The sequence below is a fragment of the Anser brachyrhynchus genome, assembly GCF_964034855.1.
Source record: "Anser brachyrhynchus genome assembly, chromosome: 3".
Classification (NCBI taxonomy): domain Eukaryota; kingdom Metazoa; phylum Chordata; class Aves; order Anseriformes; family Anatidae; genus Anser; species Anser brachyrhynchus.
The window spans coordinates 72,233,946-72,256,967 of record NC_137696.1 but is presented as its reverse complement, the minus strand read 5'-3'; the positions used below and the strand labels follow the sequence as shown (position 1 = coordinate 72,256,967).

Here is a 23,022-nt window from a genome sequence, read left to right as displayed (position 1 = left end):
TGCTATACATCTCTAGCTATGGGCAGATATATCTCTTTTTTCTTTACATGTCTTAGATAGGAACCTTGGTTTGAAAATAGCCAGTAAATCTCCCTGTTCCTCCATGAAGGAGTGAGTGGTGAGGAACTGTTTTTAAGCTCTGTTAAATTCATTGGTGCTGGTGCCTGGAGATGATAACATCTTAGTTGACATCTCAACAGAGTGAGCTTACCTAGGCAGGACTAATATCTGCCAACCTGCTTGGGCCACTAAATGCTGTCCCATAGTTTTATTTCTTTCTATGAAAATGCTGATTAATGCTGAAAGAAAGGCTTAGGCTGTCCTCAAGGAACTTCTCCATAACTTATGTCATTGTTGCCGATTATGTTAGTGCAGAGAGCTCCAGGCTGCAGCATGCTCAAGGGTAAGGTTCCACCTCTCCAGCACAGTAATTTGCAACTAGTTTCTGAGCATGCCAGGTGAGGTGGCTGGCCCTTGAGGGCTGTTTCTCCTGGACAGCAAAAAGTTATTCAGCAAATTAGTGCAATACATTGATTTTTTTTTTCCAGTGAGGTGTTAAGCATGAAATAAATGTCTTTCATTTCACCTATGTAGGGTGGTCATTACAGCTCTAGATAAAAACAATATTAATAAAAAGGGACAGTTATTGCCGGTCCAAATGCCAAAAGCAAGAAGCGGTCAATATGGTCCTTTTTATATTACCATAGGCTGCTTTCTCAAGGGTGTCACTACAAAGAAAAATGTAATTCTAAATACAATTTCAACCTGTTTTTCCCTTTGTTATTGTATATGATGTCATACATTATCAATGAAAGGCCACTGTATATCATTGAGCATCTATCTGTGCAATCTTTTAACCACAATTCTCTAAGGTATTGTAACCTACACTGTGTATATAAAGTCCTGCACTCTGTTAGTTTTCTCTCTTGTTTACATTGGTTGGTCTGTACCAGCTGCTCAGGTAATATGTATGTTTTGTTCTCTTGCAGTTGTGCTGTTAAGGGTGCTAAAAAGCACCATGTGGTGAGCTTCACAGAGTTGGATAAACAAGTATCAATATGATCTGAACACGACAGTAATTTTGCTACGATTATCACTGTCAAGTTTCAAGATAAAAGAACCACAGAAAAGTGAAGTACAACTTCTAAACTGTTGAGGTGGCCACTCATGTTGTGTGGAATAAAAAATAAGAACACCTATAAACCTGCCAGTAGTGGCTACCTTCTCCTTATATCCAGCTTTTGCAGTTTTCTCAAGTGTTCAGAACTATAAGAAATTCTCTTAGAGGAACAGATGCGCTAGAGAGCAAAGTAATGAAAAACAGAGGGTTTCACTTTAGGTTACTGGGCTGAGTATGTTTCATCTGGATAGTCACGATAGGTTATCATCTGATGAATCTGTCTGCCTCTCTCAAAACAGATGGGAGATATAGCCCTGTTCCTAGGAGAACAATGTTCCCACATCAGAAATTTCAGTTGGCTCTTTGCAAGGAAATAAAGGAGTCACTCCAGATGATATCAGAAAAATATGCTACAGCACTGGCCTGTTGAGACTAGAGGGTCCGAGCTAGAGGAAGACTAAGGAAAACCTTGAAGGGTAAAAGTCAGAGAGATTTGCTTGTTTCCATTTGTTAACATTAATCAAAAGCTTTGCCCAGTGCTTGTGAGAGGAGAGGAAGTATCCCCATTTCTCAGCACCTCATCCTCTTGGCGGGTGCCAGCAGAACTTGTGGGACCCATTTGTGCTCACCAGGATGGCGCTCTTCTGGCAGGGCAGAAAGGGAAAGGAGCTCTTGAGAGCCAAAACCTGCTGGTGTCTGGGGTGGGCTTATGAGTGGTTTTTATGTCTGCATTAGCAGGGGACAAGACTCAGTGACACTGGTAAGCTATTCTTAAGAATAAAATTCATTTTGGCACAGCTAGTATAGCCCTGAATTTCTTCATTTTTTCTTAAAGAATAACCAAAAAATCTTGCTTTCAGAAATTTTGCCTTGAGTTCTCGGATCATTGCCACAGTGTGAATTTTCATGCAGATTGCTCTTTGTCAATAGTGTGGCTGAGAGCCTCAAGCATTTTATTAGTAAAGTTAAAGTTTTCACAATAACCTCTAGCCCCAATTTTATTCCGTTTGTTCTTATTTTGCTGCAGATCTCTTAGAATCCTTGAGCAGAGTGGAGACTTTTACACAATACCTAACAATTCTTGTTCTCTCATGAAGCCCTATCATGGCAGAGTTCAAACCATTTAGGATATAATCAATAAGCAATGCTTCTACAGGACAGTGCAGGACTACTTTGCTATCTTTTTCTGCAGGAAATTATAACAGCACTACAAAGGTTATTCCTCTATTGAGAGCACCTCTACTCTGTCCAATACAGCAACTAATTTTACCTTCAGTTGTTTTCTGCATGCATGCACAGAGATCTAGTTATAAGCTGTATATATAACTCTTTATGAGTTTTTTGTTCCATAGCTCCTGAAATTATTCTTCTAAATGGTGACTGTCATGGGAGATTTAGAAAGAATGGGGGTTACTGTGTTATACAAACCAGTCTATTGCTTTGTGAAATATCAGATCTCCTAATCTTTTTCATATGTGCGGCAAAATCCATGTTAAAGTTGTTAGGTTTAATTCTCCTTAGTTCCTACGGGAAAGCTGTTCCTGAGCCTGAACTTCAGCTCTTTAATGAATGAGAAACCTTCACCTAACTTCCAACTTAAGCCTATACCTGGCTAACTCATATTCTTTATTAGTTGATGGCCCTTATCTTATGCAGCCATTTTGCACTTATCCCATTATGATAGCTCTGAGATTTTGTAGAACACAGTTTTTGAGAAACTGAATCAAACCCATGGAAAGTATTTTCTGTTATTTCTTACATGGCACCAGAATGAAGCATTTGCTTTTTTTTTTTTTTTAAATTGTTTCAGTTAAAACTATTTTAACAAAAAAAACTCATTTATTTATTTATTTGTTTATTTTTGATTAAGTATAACAGCATAACATTTTAAAGCAAAACCCCAGAATGGTGGTGGTGGTGGTTCTGAAAATATTTTTTCCAGCTTTTCGGGAAGAATTCATTTAAAAAGTCTCTCTCTCTTTTTTTTTTTTTTTTTTTTTTTTTTAAGGAGAGGTCAGCTACATCAATAGCTAATTTAGTATAAGCTATGTAATGTCTGCCTATGTGTTTAGAAGTCTACCATAGCCAGAAACTGCCTCTTCTCTGTGTAGTACCAGTGAGTCTGAAAATTCACTGGCTGATGTTTCACAAGACATTTGTAGATATTTCACTATCTGCAAATGCTACAATAGCAACTGAGAAATTCCATCTGCCCCAGCCAACTCTATAGGCTATTTGAGATATGTTTTGGTAGATTTCACTAGAGAAAGAACTACAGAAAACATGAAGTCTTGAAAGTTTTCTTGAGTTTGTGTAAGCACTCTTGGTATTTTTCTGGTACATACACGGGCTTCCAGGCTGAAGGGCTGAAAGGTGGTAAAACAGGTAAGTGTACTGTAGCCTGCCCCAGTTAGCAGGTCCTGAGGCAAGGCAGGAGTGTGTTGTGCGAGAGGAGACCATTTTGTGCAACCCTCTGTCAATGTACCGTTCACTTCACTGAATTTTATTTATATATACGAACAAAGGGATGACTTTGGAGCCGTGCTTCACAAAATAGCATTGTAGTGCTTGCTGATGTTTGATAATGTCACTTTTTTTTGTAACATCTGTGTTCTCCAATTTATTCTGGCAGAGTCCTAGTGTGAAGAGTTTTGCATGTTTGTAAGTAGGACACAGAATAGATTTGCTCTGGGCAACCAATTTCAATGGCATTATCTGTCATGGCAGCTCTTGTAACATCTGCTTTTGGATTATATGTTATCATAGATAACAGTGAATAGTGTGAGAATTTCCTTTATGTAGTGTTTTCAAAAATTAAAAAAGAAAAAGCAATTAAATATCTTGAAAATAACACAGCCTATTTGGAAAATAAGGACTTATGGAGTTTCATGTCTTCCTTTGGAAATGCTTGTTACTGTGAGACCTATGTGTATAGAGACTATCATGACAATTAACTTTGCTTGGGTCAAGTGCAATCTGCACAAGTGATGTGATCACTCCTGAATGCTTGCTGACAATTGGTTTCATTGGTATGTGCTGTATTGTAGGGGCACTGGGGAAACCTGGCTGTGATTATAAGACTCTCCAGCCCACTGCAGGCAGGACCTTGGCCCCTGGTGCATGGTCAGGTGACTTGCTCCTGCTCCCTGAGCTGAAGAAAATAGGACTGGGTACAAGATATGAATATGCATCTAGCACATGACTGGATCCACTTCTCAGCTGTTAGAAGCCTGACTTTTATATTGCATAATACTTGTGACAGCGGAAAGATCAAAGTTACAGAAGAGATATTTGTTGGAGCTGGTGAGAAGCAGCCACTTTGCACTGACGGAAAGGCAGTACAGATAAAAATGCTGAATTTGAAAAACAGATAAAAAACGCACTGAACAGTAGGAAGTGTTTAAGAATCACTGTGCTTAACTGCCCTGTCATCATTTACTTAGAGAGCTGTTCAAAGAGAGGATAAAATTACAACAGGGGAACCTGGCAAGATCCTGAAAGCTGCTCTTCTTTTAGCCTCCAAGCAGGAATGCATCTGGAATGCATATTTCCACATTGTTCTCTATAAGGCTTTAATTCTGAATTCACATATAGTACTTAATTTGCATTTTTCATACAGTCATTAATGCTTGATGAACTTGAAAGGTCTAGAAAAGTATTCAAAGCCTTGGATACTTCCCAGAAATGTGCTCATGCTGTACTGGCCTGGAAATCTGGCATGGAAATCTACAGCTCGGATGCTGACCTGGGATTTTGATTCTTTCTTTGTGAGGTATTTTAATAACAGAAGTTTTTTTTTTTTTTCTTGGGCTTATTGTACGTTTTGGGCTAGTTTTATGCCTCTGAATCATTTTGCTGTTGGTATCTTTTTAATCACATTTCTAACAGAGGCCAAATACAAAGGCAATGTCAGAAGAACAGGAAGTTGCAGGGAACCAGATATCAATGTATCCTGAAGGAAAAGCAGCAGATTTAGGGCTTGAAACTACCCTAGAAAAAAGCTACTGTCTTGTTTCTTAATCTAGGGCAGGAGAAACAGGTCCTGGCCAAGGTAAGATTGACAGTAGGCTGCCATCCACGTGCAGGAACTCCAGTGGTGACCACAAGACTTGCAAGTAAGAAGATACACCAGGTACAATACCTGAAAGATGTTTGCTCATTTTCAGGGGAGAGCACAAGATCAATGGGACTTACTTTCTTACCGTGAGATTAATTTTCAGCACTACAGCCATGCAGTAGTAGGCACAGGACAAAAACTTTCACCAGCAGCAGGGAACTGCAAGAAGCAAACTGTCTCTGCCATGGGGGGTGAGGGGGTAGTCAGCTGGTAGGAAGATGTGACTGGCTGAAGGCAAGTCTTACGGCATGTATCTCTTACAGAGAGGCTGTAATCTTTCTCAGTTCCTGAAACCAAAACAAATCACAAAATCACAGAACCACAGATATCATGAGAAAACTCATTCTCTTTTTTCTTCTCCTGTTTCAGAAACAATAAGTGCTTTCAAATGAAAGAGGAGCAGCAAGATAGCTGACAGGCGATGCAGTGAGACTTCGTCCCCTCCTCCCATCATACCCCCTACCTGGGGTAGTGCAGAGAGCCTATTCTTCTTATTCTGCTCTTGCTTTGTATCTGTGCAGCTGTGTTCTTCATCAAATATCATCATGTTGACAGAGATACTCTACTGAGTAGAGGTAGGTGATTTGTTAACTGCTTGTCTTGGGGTAAACTACTTGGTCATGCAAGTTAGTCTGACAAAAGAACAAAAGAAAGAAAGGAATTGGTAATTACTCCCTCTACGCATTCCCTCCTCTCAATTAAAAAAAAAAAACAAAAACAACTTTTACAACAGTGTTGTGTACCTATTTAGTCACACCAGCTGATGAAATAAAAGCTCTTGTCCCTTGGCCCCTCGCAAATTATCCTTGTTAATTATTTCTTAATTATCCTTCCATGATTGCTCCTGGTGCCACTTTCATAATGTCTACATCAGTGGGTGCAGACATGACAAATCTAAAAACTTATCACAGAGAAGTATTGCTGCTGCTGTGCTGGGTCCAGCGGAGGAACAAAGCATGGCGTGTGACCCACGGGGCTCCCGGCTGCCCTGGGAGTGGCTCCTCTGCTTTGCCAGAGGTGAAAATCCCTCCTTGGCACATGCATATCAACTGCTGCATACAGACACGATTGCACAAGTGTGTGCATGCACGCATTAATTAGCTCAAGTTTCATATTAGCTAGTTAATATCCAAATGTTTTCAGGATGGCTGACAGCATGTTAATCAGGAGCACGTTTAAACAGATGGGTACGTCGTATCTTTCCCTAATCCAAGCAGGGAGGAAAAGATCCCTAGTGTGGAAGAAAAGACTGCAGATTGCAATGCTCTGCAGTTGGTTTCTAGGGAATAAAAGGAATGAATTCATTTTTGCTGTTGGAATGGTGTGGTGAAGATGTTAACATTTTGCTGTTATATACCTACAAGTTTACTGAACCTGTGTTCATAGAATATATGTCCTGGCACACCTTCTCTGACCCCCACACTTCCTAATTTTAAAGAATAGTGACTGAACTTGCTGGAAGATGAAGAAGAAGCAGAAGTGAAACCCTAAATATGGATGCGTGATTGAGAGAAAGGAAAGGAAATGGAAAATAATAAGTGTCTTTCCCCAGGGGCTAGAGATATTAAAAACAAAGCATTTTCAGCATGTGTGACAAAAGTAAGTCATGAGGCAAAGAAATAACTAGGCACAGTATTTGCATCAGAGTACTTATTTATTCCCTAAACAGCATTTTTCTCTCCCCTAGGCAAATTATTTACAAACAGATGTTTTATTTTACTGGTGTTCCTCAAAATTTGTTGGCAGGTGGCTTATACAAGGAAGTTCAACCTCTGGTCTGCCTGCAGTGATTCACCCCCACTGTTTACCTGAGGACTGGGCTTGCTATACAAGAGGCATACTTAAAAAAAGTTTGATGTTTTTGCTCTTTGATAAGTATTTCCACAAGATGGCTATTGATGATCACATGGTGCTACCCCCCTGTCATTTATATGGGGACTGCCTAAAGAAAGAAAGAAAGAAGGAAGGAAGGAAGGAAGGAAGAAGGAAGGAATGAAGGAAGGAAGGAAGGAAGGAAGGAAGGAAGGAAGGAAGGAAGGAAGGAAGGAAGGAAGGAAGGAAGGAAGGAAGGAAGGAAGGAAGGAAGGAAGGAAGGAAGGAAGGAAGGAAGGAAGGAAGGAAGGAAGGAAGGAAGGAAGGAAGAGGGAGAACTTCTTTACTGTGAGGGTGACAGAGCCCTGGCACAGGTTGCCCAGGGAGGCTGTGGAGTCTCCTTCCCTGGAGATATTCAAAACCTGCCTGGATGCCATCCTGCTCAATGTGCTCTAGGTGATCCTGCTCGGCAGGGGGATTGGACTAGGTGGTCTTCAGAGGTCCCTTCCAACCTTGGCCATTCTGTCATTCTATACTATCTCCAAGTGCCTATCTGTACCTAGATCTACCTATTAAATGCATAAAATATTTTTTAAACATTGGCAACCAGGCGGAGTGTACAACTGCCTGGTCTTTTTTTGCTGCTATGAAGGATAGAGTTCCCTTTGTCCTTTCTGATTTGTCTTCTCACAGCTCACATTTGTCAAAAAACTTAGTCACAGAGTTTTCTCATATCTCATGAAAATCCCAGGGGCCAGTCCTAGCATTAAGTAATACAAAGAAGAGGAATTGGCAACGTTAAACTTTCAGGTGGAAACCAGTTTGAAGACTCTAAGCTGGGCAGATTCATGGCTAGTTTCCAGAAAGAAAATGAGAATAGTAATTATGAAGAGCAGACAGGAGAGAATGAAAAGGTGAGGAGGTGAACACAACATATGAGTTAAAGGAAATCCTATTACTTAATTCTGAAATGGTGTAATAATCTAACCTCTCATGGGTTGGAGGTAGGGGGAGGTGGTTAGAGTGCATGCAGTACAAAAGAAAAAGAAAGAGAGAAATGTGTGATAAGACAGGCATAGGAAGAAAGACTGTAATTATAAGCGACTTCAGACTCTGCGTTATGATTTGTATTGCCTTTGTAACAATAGATAATGAATGAAATGCAGATGGGGAATTTAGCTAGCAAATATTTCTTGCATAACTACTATGCCAGCAATTCAGCCTACCTGTGATTCAAAACTAGGTCTGATCCAGATTCACAATCAGAATATTTTAAATCCAATTAACTACCTCACAGGTTCTAATGCAATTACTGCTGATATCTCCTGGTACTAAAGGATGTGTACAAGACCAAGATGCATGGCTCAATATAGACCTTAACTCTCTGCAGGAGAAACAAGAGATACAGAAACAACTGAGTAATTTTGGCATTCATTATTTATTCTAAATGTACAGAGTCAATTTTTTTCTTGGATAAAGTTACTGCTGTCAGTTTAATTTTATTGGGAGTAAATGTGACCCCCCCCAAGCCTTCTGTAAGTGAACAGTTTCTAATAAAGTTGTACCAGATCAATCATGAAAAGGTCTTGGCAGAAAAATCGGTAAGTAATAAAAAAGATAAAGGACACTGAAATGACTAGAGTGACATGTTGCAGGATATTAGCTTTATGAAGACAACTTTGTCCAATAAGAAAACTTAGGTAGTAGTATCGGACAGAAACAAGTGGAGGCCTCATACGACTGCCAAAAATGCTTGATGCTTGTTCTGAGTACAAAATGGTATGGTGGGAAAGGCAACTGTTTTCCGTGAGAGATGCTCTTTTAGCGTTAGAGGTGCTTAAACCAAATTAAATGGGCATGTCGATTATGCAAAATATAAGGATTATCCATCCATCAAAAAGGTGATGGTTGGACTTGCATTTAAACTGCTGAGCCGGGACCACATAACGCGTTTCCATTCCAGAGCCACACCGTAGGGCAGTCAGTACTCTATGCTCTCCACAGCAGACCCTGCTTGCCTTATGCCGCGTGTTGCACAGGGAGCAGTGTTGCCCTGTGATTTTAATATGCTTAGCACTATGGAAATGTTAAAGTCAAGATCAGCCTAACTGTATGAATTGCAAGATTTGCTTTGAAAGCACTTATTCTGCAGGAGTTTTTGGGTTCTTTCCTGGCCTGTGGGAGAGCATGTTGTCCTTGTGGCACCACATTGTGGCATCACTGTGGTGAACAGTTCATCCAGCTCCTCCTAATCAGTTTTGTATCCTAGCTTCAATTTTTGACCTCTCCTTCTCCACTAAGTCTTCAGAAACAATGCATAATACATATAAAGACTATTTTCATTATTTGCCTACATAATAACTTGCAGGCTGAAGCTTCACAAAAATAAGAGGAGAGTAAGTTTCTAAAAACCCTGCATATGGTAAATTGAAGATCTGGTCAGTGGTAGTTATATTTCTAACATTTTGGACATAATACTAAATGTTTTTTTTCTTTTTTTTTTCTTTTTTTTTCCTTTATTATTTTATTTTACAGTATTGGGTCTGCCTTGCGAAGGTTTTTAGACTTATTATTACTGTAACCTGAAATAAAGCCTGGTTACTGTGATGGAGGTGCTTTTTTTCTTGAAACAATACATTCAGAAGCAGTACACGTTGTCCATTGTACTGCTGTGGCTGGGTAATTTGAAAAGAGTCTTTCTGGAATTATGATGAGGTAACAGGGGAAATGATGAGGGGACCATGTCTTTGCTCTCAGGAGAATCACTTTTTTTTTTTTTTTTTTGAGAAAGACAGGTACACAGCCTAGTAGTAAAAGTCATCTTTAGGAATCACAAAAAGGAAAAGAAATATCCTGCTTTGTTTTGAACACAAAAGTTTCAACATTAAAAAAAAAGTATTTTTCTCCCCCAAACCTTTACTTCTCCCTAAATTCTTAATTCATGAGAATGGATGAGCTACCTAAGTATGTGCAAAAGGGGTCACTGATAACTCCTGGGGAAAATGAATGGAAATGTAAAACCTAAATCCTGCTCTTTCTTATATCAATATAAATTGAGAATAGCCCTATTGATTCAAACTAACTGATTCTATACTGCATTGGAATAAATGAGTTATGAATCTTTATTTGCTGAAGAGAAAAAGCAGATACCCAGGGCTTGCAGCTGTCAAACTTTTTTTTTTTTTTTTTTTTTAAATAGGAGTTCTCTTCATAGCTCATTTTTACTGCTGTTGTTGCTCTTTCAGCGTGGTTTTAATGATGAGTTAGTAACGTTTATGTTCATTTGTATGGCAGGGAGTTGAACTGCCACAAGAAAGCACAATATTTTTAGAGGAGGATTAACAGGAGAAGAAGCTTGGTCATAGGAAAGGAAATCATTTGTTCAAACTGTCTCAAATATCAGAAAATGATATTTAAAAAATATTGCTGAACACTCTGTACAGATGATCTCTTCCTGCAGCTCAGTTTTTTCTGTTGTCAGACTCTCTTTTTTTTTAGAATAATACAATGAAGACTTCACAGTTTTATACACTGACTGAAACCTTCAGAAGTGAATTGCCAACACACAAACAGAACTTGGTTGTAAAGAAAAAAAAACTATTTATGTATTGTTTTAGCAGTGAATTTAAATATGGGCCTGCTGCATCATCTGAGACCTTCCAAACCAGATTGCTGACAGATAAACAGAACTCTTGTGTGGCTAATGTATATTTCCAAGTCCATTTTCACCCATTACAAGGGTGACTCAGTAAAAAAATATAAATATAGTTCTAATTTTAAATGTGTGCTCACAGTCAGTTAGACTAATCATGACCTTAATAACATGGGTGAATTGGAGTTAAAATACAGAGCTCCTATTTTCCTTAAAATTATGTGTCTTCAAAGACAAATGAAGAATTTTGCACCAAAGTCGGCTTTACAGCCATATGCCCATTCACATGTTTATTGCTTAACTTATTTTGATTAAAATGCTTTGGCTGTATTTGTCCTGTTGAACATTGTTTACAAGAGCAAGGGAAAGTCAGACTATTTCTTGACAGAATCATAATTTACAAGACCTTGTTCATCCTAATGCAGTTTTAACTGTATAACACTAAAGTTTCCTTGCTTAATAATCTAATTCTTTCCCTTTCTTTCTTTTTTCTTTCTTTCTTTTTCTTTTCTTTCTTTCTTTCTTTCTTTCTTTCTTTTCTTTCTTTCTTTCTTTCTTTCTTTCTTTCTTTCTTTCTTTCTTTCTTTTCTTTCTTTCCTTTCTTTCCTTCTTTCCTTTCTTTCCTTTCTTTCCTTTCTTTCCTTTCTTTCCTTTCTTTCTTTCTTTCTCTTTCTTTCTTTCTTTCTTTCTTTCTTTCTTTCTTCTTTTCTTTCTTTCTTTCTTTCTTTCTTTCTTTCTTTCTTTTTTTCTTTCTTTCTTTCTTTCTCTCTCTTTCTTTCTTTCTTTCTTTCTTTCTTTCTTTCTTTCTTTCTTTCTTTCTCTCTCTCTCTCTTTCTTTCTCTTTTTCTCTCTCTCCCTCTCTCTCTTCTCTTCTCTTCTCTTCTCTTCTCTTCTCTCCTTCTCTTCTCTTCTCTTCTCTTCTCTTCTCTTCTCTTCTCTTCTCTTCTCTTCTCTTCTCTTCTCTTCTCTTCTCTTTCTCCTTCTCTTCTCTTCTCTTCTCTTCTCTTCTTCTCTTCTCTTCTCTTCTCTTCTCTTCTCTTCTCTTCTTCTCTTCTCTTCTCTTCTCTTCTCTTCTCTTCTCTTCTCTTCTCTTCTCTTCTCTTCTCTTCTCTTCTCTTCTCTTCTCTTCTCTTCTCTTCTCTCTTCTCTTTCTCTTCTCTTCTCTTCTCTTCTCTTCTCTTCTCTTCTCTTCTCTTCTCTTCTCTTCTCTTCTCTTCTCTTCTCTTCTCTTCTCTTCTCTTCTCTTCTCTTCTCTTCTCTTCTCTTCTCTTTCTCTTCTCTTCTCTTCTCTTCTCTTCTCTTCTCTTCTCTTCTCTTCTCTTCTCTTCTCTTCTCTTCTCTTCTCTTCTCTTCTCTTCTCTTCTCTTCTCTTCTCTTCCTCTTCTCTTCTCTTCTCTTCTCTTCTCTTCTCTTCTCTTCTCTTCTCTTCTCTTCTCTTCTTCTCTTCTCCCCTTCTTCTCTCTCTCTCTCTCTCTCTCTCTCTTACAGCCTGCTTTTTGCTCAAAAATCCTCTTAGCTTCCTCTCTGGAACTTAGAAATGCTTCTTGGCCTGTCAGACCTCCTGCTACCCTCTGTGTTTATGCATCTGGCATTTTAGCCTTTGGTTGTGAAATGAGAGCTTCTGCAAACAGCGGGCAGATCTCTGAAAATGCAGTATGTCCACAGTGAATATGCCGATCTCTTCCTCCACGTAGCTCAGTTTCTGACTGGCATGATGTGTAGGATGCATTTGGGGCAGTAGCAACCATTGCTTCCTCTCATTCTGAGATAAGCTTAATAGCCTCTCACATTTCCCCCAAATAACGGCTAGTCTTTCCAAGAATGGAGACATAAAATCCATCCCTAAGTAGAGTAATTACATATATTATATGTATGTTACAAATGTCAAAGCTTTGTACCCAAACTGTAAAATTATATAATCATAGTAAATATGGCTAGAAAGGTCCTTGCAAGGTTCTGTGGTCTATTCTTCTGACAGATTCAGTTATATTGAGAACCTCTCTTGTAGGTGTTTACATGCATTATTCTTTTAAACAGCCAAGTGGGTCTATCAGCTTCTGAAATCATCCTCTATTCTACTGCCTAATTATTCTTCTAATTAAACAGATTTTTTCCCTTCATGTTTACCTTACATCTTCTTTCCTTAATTTAAACTCATTACTTATTTTCATTCATCAGAGAACACAAAGCACAATTTTTCTTTTCCATTTAACATATCTGGAAATTGTTACCCCGTCTTTTTTTCAATCTTCAATTCAGTAATCTGAACTTCAGCTCCTCCTTTTTTCTTCTCTCTCTCTTTTTTTTTTTTTTTGTGTGTGTGTGTGTGTATTCTATTTTTTCTACCTTTGATTCTTTCTTTCTTTTTGGACAATTTCTGGTTAGTTTCTTTTTTGAAGATTGGCACCCTAAAGGAAATAATGTGTTGACAGATCTTTTAGCCTTTCTAAGGTATATGTAAGGCTTGGGTGAAAGAAGCTCCATTTTACAGGTAAGTGGGCTAAGCAGGTAGTGAAATGATACTGTTGACTCTGGGCAGTTCCTGAAGCTTTTAATTGTGGGTCCTTTTTTGCAGTATTTCTGTTTATTTAGTCTTTCTCTGTTTCATAATCATGCACTTGATTGTTCCTATGTAAGAGTAGCAGTTTGCACATACCTTTATTGAACTGCATGCTTTATATGTTTATATATGTTTATATATGCTCCAATTAATGACTTTAAATTTGAAACCATTTACAGTTCCCTACTTGCCAACCCAAGCAATTATTTTTCTGCTCAAGTCTGTGGACTCAAAAACATGGAATGAATTGAGCAAGAGGCTTAAAAGATTTTCAGTTATATATGAGATGAGTCAATCAAATTACCAATGTAGTCATAATTTCCTTTGGATGATTTACGCTTGTTATTGGAAAAAAATTTGGCTTGGGCAAGCATTCAACTAGGTGCAGAGCAAAATCTTACTCAGTACACTAAGGCAACTGGCCATTAGTCAGGGATGGAATAAATCATGATTTGCTGCATGAGATGAGTTTGTTAACCTCACAGAAAGTTATCTCTCAGGTCTGTCCCTAAATTCATCAACTTTTGCCTCTAAGGAAGCAAAGCTCCCTTTCTGCATCCTTGGCGTCTTTTGCTCCTAAATGACAGCAAAGTAACATCTTAAAGGAAAATGGAAATATAAGTACAGTTTCTGGTAGGTGGTTCACTAGGGACCTTAGGTGCCATTGGCCATTTTGTTACAAGTCACCCTGTACTACTCATTAGATGTTACTGTGATTTTCAAAAACCCACTGCTGTGCATGCCAGCATCCCCACCTAAGATTAGTCCGTAGAGTCTGGCCTTTATCTCTGTTTGCTGGAAAGACACAGCTTCCTTTTTGATTTCTATGACCATTTTGTGTCAGCTCTTGTTTAGTCCTACTGTTATGAAGTTGAAAAATCCAACTTGGGGCTGTCAATGATATAGAAGGCTTAGTTTCCATTTCATCAGTGGGAAAGTATTTTATTATTTGGCTGTAGATTTTAGATGTAGCTCGAAAACAGGTTTTATCCCATTTCCTTTGTACTGGAGGATTTTCCATTGATATTTCAACACTTGTTTTGGACACAAAGCTTCTATTATTTCCTATAGGACTACCTACAGAATTTTTAGATCATTTTAAGTGATGGGTATATTAAAACACTTGAAAATCTTGAAATTTCCACTGTCATTTTGCTTCCACAATTTAGTTTTTTTATTAGTGAAAACAACAGACATAGAATCATAGAATCATAGAATCATAGAATGGTTTGGGTTGGAAGGGACCTTAAAGACCATCTAGCTCCAACAACCCTGCCATTGACAGGGACACCTTCTGCTAAACCAGGTTGCTCAAAGTCCCATCCAACCTGGCCTGACATTTCAGATATCAGAGTTCTAGACAATATTTGCTGGGACTGGTTTGGAAACAAAGGCAGTAATTTTGAACTTTCTATTTTGCTATGTAAGTTGATCAAATGTTTCAGTAGAAAAAATGTCTTTCTTTTTGAAGCTTGAAGGCACTGGTTATAAAACAAAACCCAAAAGAGCTTACTGTAACAACAAAAAAGCTTACTGTAACAACAAAAGAGTTTAGTATAACAACATAAAGCAAACCAAAACAGGAAAACCTTGCTCCCTTTCAGGGGTTTGACAGATATGCTGACATCTCAGTCCCCAAACAGGGGTCATAATGAGTTGAACTTATCTATTGCAAATCAGATACTGCTGATCAGATTCTCTTTGCAATGCCTACACAGCACTACTACGCGTGTGTGATTTGTATCTTGGATTAGTACTTGTCTGATTGACACGACTTTGTGTATATATACTATACGATATTTTAAGATCAACAGTGTGAAAATGGAGGATGTTTCCCCTGGAGTAACTCACTACTTCCACTGCTCAGAACAAGTAACATCAAGAACCTAGAGACAACTTTATATCTCTTCTAATAAATAAAAAGTTCGAATCTAAAGTCAGGTAACATTTTGCCTTGAAGCCTTTTCATAAATGGATTTTTTTTTTCCCTGCTTAAAAGACAAGTCAGTAAGGATTTATTATAACATTTCTCAAGAGAACTTTTACTTTTGTAACTCAGCTCCTTAAAGATATAGTCAACGGAAACACTAGCCGTATTCTGCACAGGAGATTTAGAAAATGATTGCCATTTTCTGAGTTATTACTATGTTTTGGATGTGAATGTATCTTTAGATACTAACCCCTTTACTACCACATTACATTTTATTCCAGAGGTCACCTCTAACACTTTCAGTAAGCTAATGATTTTGTCTTAAGTAAAATCTTTGAGGGGGATGGGGGACTGCAGTCACTTATTAAATTCAATTTCTCATAGCAGTGCACTTATGTAAAGTAGACCTTTAGTAGGACATGATACAGGGCATACAGAAATGACCATGAAAATTTTATGGATGTGAGGTTGAATGGGGACTTTCTTGTGTATATAGTACCATTCCTGGTACATGAAATTCAGGATGCTCTATCAGTCAAAGCTTGGTAAAAAAGGCAATAAAAAATGGCTGCAGTTTTCTGCAAGGAACACACAAGCAGTTACCTGCAAGGAGAAGAGCTGCATCCCCATTCTTACTGGGCTACAGAAAAAGCGTGAAGGCACTCCACACGTTGTATGGAGGCTTGCACTCCATTCATATGTTATGGGACCACACAAGGTATGAGCATGCAGCTGAGTGCAATGATCTATAGGAAGAAACACACTCAGCTCTGATGTGGCTTTGGCTTGCATCCCAACAGTAGGACTATTGTTTTTGAAAGTGGCTTACATGTCTTACGTATGTAGGGCTGTTTCCAGTGGTGCCAGTAAATGTTTCCAGTGGTTATGGCTCTGTGAAGCTCCCTAGCATAGGTGTCCACAGCCTCTTGAGTCCTTGAATGGAAAGTGTTTAAATGAGCATTGACCTGTGTTTCCTGTTTTTACATTTTTTTAATGGGTTCACACTAATTAATGTGATTACACTTTGGTAATGTCTTTCCTGCAGCTGTCTGCACAGTTCCACTGAAGCAGTGGAAAAGGTTAGCCTTCAAGACCTTTTACTACATTTATCTAATTCATTTAATTAAAATAAAACTTTTATTATTGGAGCTGTGGATGTTTGACTGTAGCATACCCAACTCTGCCAGAAATGCTATCCTGTAGAGCAAATCATGTTTTAACCTTTACAGCTGACTGGAGATTCCCAGAGTCTTTGTGCTTCTTGTAAAAACTGTTTTCTAGTTGATTGTACTTGAGGTTTGCTCCTGACATTTCTTAAGCAAGGAGGAATGAAATGGGCAAGCAGTAGTAGTTTCTATGTGACTAGCAGTGGGTATGCTTACAATGTGAATAATGAAATATTCTAGGAGAGGAGGCTGTTCATCAGGGAAATGTGCTGAATGATGGGCTGAGTGATGAACGTATTGGAAGTATTGCATATGTGGGCAAATGTTATGACAGTGGATTAAATCAGGGAAAATATGGCATGGTGTAGCATAACCTAAGTAAGTTGTGGACTCCAGTGTTATGGATTGGCTCCAAAAAAGCTGACTCATTCTTTGAGCCTCTGGCAGATTCATGCTGCTTGACTCTGTGTGTCTATTGCTCACGATGCAGGATTTGGTCTGTGGGCTGGTGAGTGAAATTTACAGCAATTCCAGAAACCTGAAACTGAAGAATGAATCTTTAAACAGGCATATGTTGTACATCTTACCAAAGACAACTGTTCGCTAAGGCTACAAACCCAGTGCATTGCAGATGTTGCTCATTCTCACCTGATAAACCTGGCAAACTGCAGAAATCTTTGTGCCTGTCCTTTGTACCAAGACTCCCAACAAATGCAGCAGGACTTGTGAACGTATGGGCTATCTGGAATTTAAAATAAAGTTGGATCACTGTGCAGTAATATAATTTTAATTATAAAAGTCATGTTACTTTAGAGTCTATAAGATCATTGCAACATTTTATAATCTCTACTTTCATCTCACCCCAGGCAGTTGAAATTAAGAGAGGGTTACAATAAAGGTTATGGCTACTGGATTTCCCTCATTGCTTTAACTTTAAAACAATACTCAACTAAATTGTTACAGTGTCCTCCTGTGACATAAATAACTTGGGATTCAACTAGCTTAGAAAAAAAAATCTGTTCATTAAAGGTTTCATTCTTAGATAGAAGAGGCACGCACAAAACCTATTTGAGCTAATAGGTTTGCAGGCACAAATCTGTTTGCTTACACTGAATTGTGTGTACCATAATCATATTTCTTCAAATATCTATCAACAGTATCTATCAACAACTTTTCTTTAGGTCAATATAATATGTATTTTATGTGTATGGTGCATATTAAACATATATAAGCATACATAGAGAAGGAATCAGACTCCATGCCCTCATCCCAGAGGTGTTGAATACCCACACCCTTTCCCTGCAGTGAAATCTGAGGGTGCTCAATTTTTAGCTAAATTGAGTTAATAAGCAATGAGAGGAGATATTTTTAGCTGTGTGAGCTTTGCTCATTAAATGTGGAGATGGCTACCATGAATTGAGGCATAAAATGTTAACCTTGCAGAAAGGCAATTGCCTTGGATTTTACACACAGAATTTAATAAGGACGATACTTTAAGGAGAGAAAATGTACGTATCTGTCTTTATATAACTCTATAGATATAGAGAAAAAATTATATGACTGTGTATACAATGAGAAATAATTCTCATTTAAATTCTGTTTTGTTTCACGAGCAACTTATATAGCTATCATTTTTCTCCCCCATTTAATGCCTGTTATTTGTACCGTAGGCTACTTTAATAGGTAGGTTTCTTGCACTGGTAGGTTCTCAGATGTATAGTAAGAGACCATTTCTATCTTCCAGAAGCTTAATATGCTTGCATCCTGCTGAATTCTCTAGGATTTAAGGTAGGGAAGTGAGCTGTGTTTGTTTTAAGTGAAACTAGGTTGACAAAAATCTAAGCCTCTGTTGAGGCAGCAATTGTTTTTTAGTATGATCAACTACCAAATTTAGAGCAACAGAAACTAGTGTCTTCTTGTAACACTTGTTAATTTTGTGCTAATTACGATTAAAATTCTTATTTTTCTCAAAAGTAACCCAGACACACTGTATGGAAGTATACAGTTTGTGCGAGATGAGCGAGTTGTTACTATATGGACTGGAATATGTAACATCAGCTTCCCATCCTGCAACCAGTGATGCATGTAAGTAAATTTACATTCTGGAGTAGCTCTATTAACTTTACACAAGAGTGTGTATTTCCAGCAAATTCTATGGCACCATTCTTGCGTGTAGATTTATTCATATATACTGCCAAGCTCCTCATGTTTGTACCACCAGGAATATGGATAACAGCCCTTCTAAAAAACAGGAGAATCAATTCTTAGTAGAATTTTTGGGTCACATACAGTCTAAATATTAATTAATATTTCTTAATTTCTTCTTTTGCTTACTTGTATTTAGATTTATACACTTGCTGCTACACAGAGTATAGGCTTTTCTATTGTTGTTTTTTAGGGCAAATAAATTGAGTTTGGGGCTAAAAGGACCTAAAGTAATAGAGCTTAGAAAAACAGTAGTCAAATATGTAATACAAGACAATAAAAAATAATTGACACAGAACACCAGTCAGAACTGTTTCTTTTCCAGTCCAGCACTGATGATACAAAGTGAGTATCAACAGATAAAAATAATAATTTAGGAAGCAATTTTTCAAGCTGAGAATAATAAATGTCTGAAACATCCCAAGAGGCACTAGGCTCATGTGAAAAATAGTGGGATCATCGAAATGAGCATTAGATATTTTCCCGCATGACAAAATGCTAGAAGGATGGGCCTCAGTAGATTGTGTAAACCATCTGTATTGCCTTAAAATTCTCTGTTTTGTGGACATTGAGATTTGTATCAGGATATGATGGTTTCTTTGAACAATTGCATTTTATATGCAAGATGTGAAGATCTTTTCTTCTTTTCAGAGGACAAGTATGAAGGTCAGTAGTGGTCCAGTCCCTATAAAAATGTCAATTTTCACAAGCAGTAAAACCAAAACCACAGTATGAGTGTAACTGTAAAGTGGCTAATAGGAAATCACTGTGTACACATTTTTAAGAGCAATTAAGTAGTAGGTGGGGATGAAAAGTTTTCTGAAAGCACCTTAAATTCCTCAAAGCAGAAAGGTCCTCAGAATTACCTTGTCTCAACTTTAGAAAAGAGCTACTGCAAAGCGTGCTATTTCTCCATAACTCCTGTAGCTGAAACCTTTGCAGTTACTTTAATTTGTCCTGTATGTATATGTCAGAGAAAGAGAATCTAATAGACAGTGAACATCTCAATGTTGTTAAAAAGTGAGAGGCCATTTCAGTTTAGGAGTTAGGCAGGCTCTTCACTTAGGGTGGACTCTGAAACAGTGCAATCAGAAATTTTTACTATCCAGGGATTTCTTTCCTCATGAGTAGCTTTGGGTTAGTTGCTCATAGTGGTGGGAATGGCTCAGAACTACATCCTTCTCTTTGAAGCACCACAGACACAGATGACTGGAGTGGTCAGTAGAAAGAGGTTTGCCCATGTGCAGATGCACCTAGTCAAAAACGGTCTCTCTCTCTCCTCATATGGGTTCTGTGCTCTGGCTTTTTACACCTCTTCACCTTTCCTTCTTACCAGCTTTCCCTGGGTCTAGATGTAATGGTTGAGAGGCAGCCAGGCAGAAGATTTGAAACTGTCTAGTAGGAAAGCTACATCCATTTTTTGCTGAGTATTATTTTCTAATTATTTATTATTCTTGATACCTTCTGCAGTGACATTAAACCAGTATTCATGTATTTCTGAATGCGAGCCATTTGAATCTGGATTTGGAAAGCAGACATCATTTCACTCCAGGACCATTTCTGAGGAACTGCATTCTCAGAAATGTTTTTCCTAGGATCACATGTAATTTGCGAGTTATTCAGCTAATCAAAATAGAGTTTCTAAGGCTGTAACTGTCTGTATTCAGCAATGGTAATTTGTTCTTCCCCAGCTGATTGACTCTGTAGTCTTACAGAGCTTGTGTTCACACTCATTCATTCATTCTGCATTATGAGGCTGTTCCTGGAGAAGGCTGAGTACCTGTGGTTTGATTGAAAGTTATTGCACCTCTCAGGAGTAAATTTAATTTGAATGATACCAACTATAATCCAGTGTGATATGATGCATTAGAAAATAAAGCAATAACAGAGTATCTGCAAGCCATTTTTCTATCTTTTTTTGAGGAAAAGAAATCTTAGCAGAGAAAGCCATAGAATTAAACTGGTGTTTTATTTATTTATTTATTTATTTATTATTTTTTATTCTTCAACTTATACAGAAGTTCCTTGAATCTTAAAAAAAAAAAAAAAGGAGACATTGGTCGTAAATGGCCTTCTGTCAGCTGTTAACAACTGGGATTGCTGGTTTGGTACCAACATTATTTCAGGTAAATGAGAAGGCAAAATTGTAAACAAAGGGAAATATTCGATCCCCCAAGTGAAATGTGGGCTGATGACTAGTATTTATAGCTTAGTATATCCTCATTAATCTATTCTGTTAATTTTTTTCCTTGAACACTCACTAAGAAAGAATACTAATTCAACATTTCTTTGCTGTTCCTAAGTATTCTGTTGTTTGAGCGCTTTTGTACCAATGTATATTTTTCTTTCCAAAGAGCTCATGAAGTTTTTACTTGGATCATGCCATGGAAAAGAATCACTGCATTTCTTAAACTATTAACAAATACTTTAAATGATTAAAACCTACTGAAGCCAGCAGGAAAAACAATCCAGCAATTACACAGCAGCAGCAGCCTGGATTTTTTTTATTTTTTTATTTTTTAAATTTAGATTCAGTGGAAGAGTAGTGGTTACTGTAATTATGTCTTTAAAGAAATACTTCATAATATTCGACTGTTTCTGACGTACCTGAGGATTTGCCCTTAATCACCTGACACTAAAAAGAATCCCATGTACTCCAGCCAAATCTATTCTCAACCTCAGATTCACATCAAAACATTCTAATTGATCTACTAGTTTGTTTTGGCTACAGAGTAAACAGTAAAAAAGCTATATTGGCTGTGAAAAGAGCACTATTCAGGGCTTAGTATAAGGGTACAGTAGAAATACTTACAATTGCATCCATAATTTTGGAGGTCCATGACTCAACCCATGCAAGTTGAAGCAGTGACAGTGATTCCTTTGTTCTCAGTGTGATCGAGCCCATGTGTCTCTCTTCAGTTTGTGTCTGGACTAGTAGATAATTGTTGTTATGAAATTTTCATTGTAAAGCTGCTTCCTGCAAAATCAGTCTTATAAAGATTTGTGATTTTAACTCTTCAAAGCTATGTGTTCTGCAAAGTTATCATTGCAGAACTTGCGTAGAAATATGGCCTTAGCTTGGCACACTAAGATCTTTGATCTCCTAGTCTTACTGGAGTGAAGACCAACAGTAATAATATCTCCATTTGGGGGGGGCGGGGGGGAGGGGGGGAGGAAAGGGTGAGGGATATCACTAGCAGTGACATATTCTGATACCTAATGAAAGAGCCGAACGTAATACCTCATTTACAGTTAGAACAGATGTAATGACTGCATATGATTCAGGACAAGATGTTGTTGGAAATTACTTTTATTTTGTAACCATTTCTGTTTTGAGAAATGGTAATGAATTATTTCAGCTACCTGACTTAACAGATTGCATTTGGGCAGTTCCTTCCTTAGAGCTTCCTCAGAACTTCCTCCGAGGCAAGATCATCATTGACTTATGTTTGGTTCAATGTTATAAAAGTTGTATTTTGGGAGCTTCAAGCTTTTGTTTCCTTCTCTGAACCACGTTCCCTCCCAAGACTGTTTATTATGACTGTTCTCCTTTAATGGCCTTCACCACGCACTGGAGGAGTCGCAAAGCTGCTGGAGGTGACTGATGGACAAACACCAGTTAGAAGTTGGATCTGTCTGCAGGGTGGGCATATCCAGCCCCACAGCTGCTCACCAGGGTACTTTTAATGTTGAACTGAGCATTAATGAAACACTGAAGAAAGCAGCTTGTTCATTTCTGAAAGTGAGGTTTTCTTAACGATTTTGGGAATAGGGACACCCTTAGAAAATGAGTAACCTAATCTTTAGATGAAAACTTAATTTTCAGTTGAAAATTAGTTTTTCTGGAAAACTTTCAACTATCCTTATAGTAGAGACCTCAGCAGACACTTCCTGAATACCTTTGGTTGTGACTGTAGGATGTGTTAAACTCCCTTGAATAAAAAAAAAAACAAAACCTCAACGTGTCTTTTGTCCCTAGGGAAACCTCTGGCTTCCTTAAGTCTTCTGCATACACCACAATCCACACCAATTAAACCCATATTCTATAACATTGCTTTTCTGCTTTTAGTCCCCTCTTCCCCCCCCCCCCCTTTTTTTTTCTCTCTAAGGCACAATATTTTACTACAATATCAACGTTTCTTCTGTTCTTTGAAGACCATCAGGAAGACTTGTCAGTGTTTAACTTCATAAGCAGAGGATAGTGAAAATAGAAATTTTGCCTGACACTTAGATGGGGTTAAAATCATCTGAGCTACAACATAAGGATGAAGTTCCTCATAAAGTTCAACAAGGCCAAGTGCAAGGTCCTGCATCTGAGTTGGGCAATCCCAAGCACAGATACAGGCTGGGTGGAGAATGGATTAGGAACAGCCCTGAGGAGAAGGACCTGGTGGTGTTGGTTGATGAGAAGATCAACGTGAGCCAGCAGTGTGCGCCTGCAGCCCAGAAAGCCAACCGTA

General features: G+C 38.0%; 1 long non-coding RNA gene across 2 annotated transcripts in view; it reads left to right on the top strand.

Moving 5' to 3' along the window:
- LOC308193556 overlaps positions 1 to 22,656 on the top strand; it is a 60,430-nt gene extending 37,774 nt beyond the window's left edge. Inside the window, exons 2-4 of one of the 2 annotated variants that reach the window (XR_013949738.1) lie at positions 5,607 to 5,812; positions 18,332 to 18,442; positions 21,953 to 22,656. This is a non-coding gene — a long non-coding RNA (uncharacterized lncRNA). Of the gene's footprint in view, positions 1 to 5,155; positions 5,813 to 18,331; positions 18,443 to 21,952 lie in introns of those variants that run through there. The other variant, XR_013949739.1, reaches the window with a different exon arrangement.
- Positions 22,657 to 23,022: the final 366 nt, after the last annotated feature.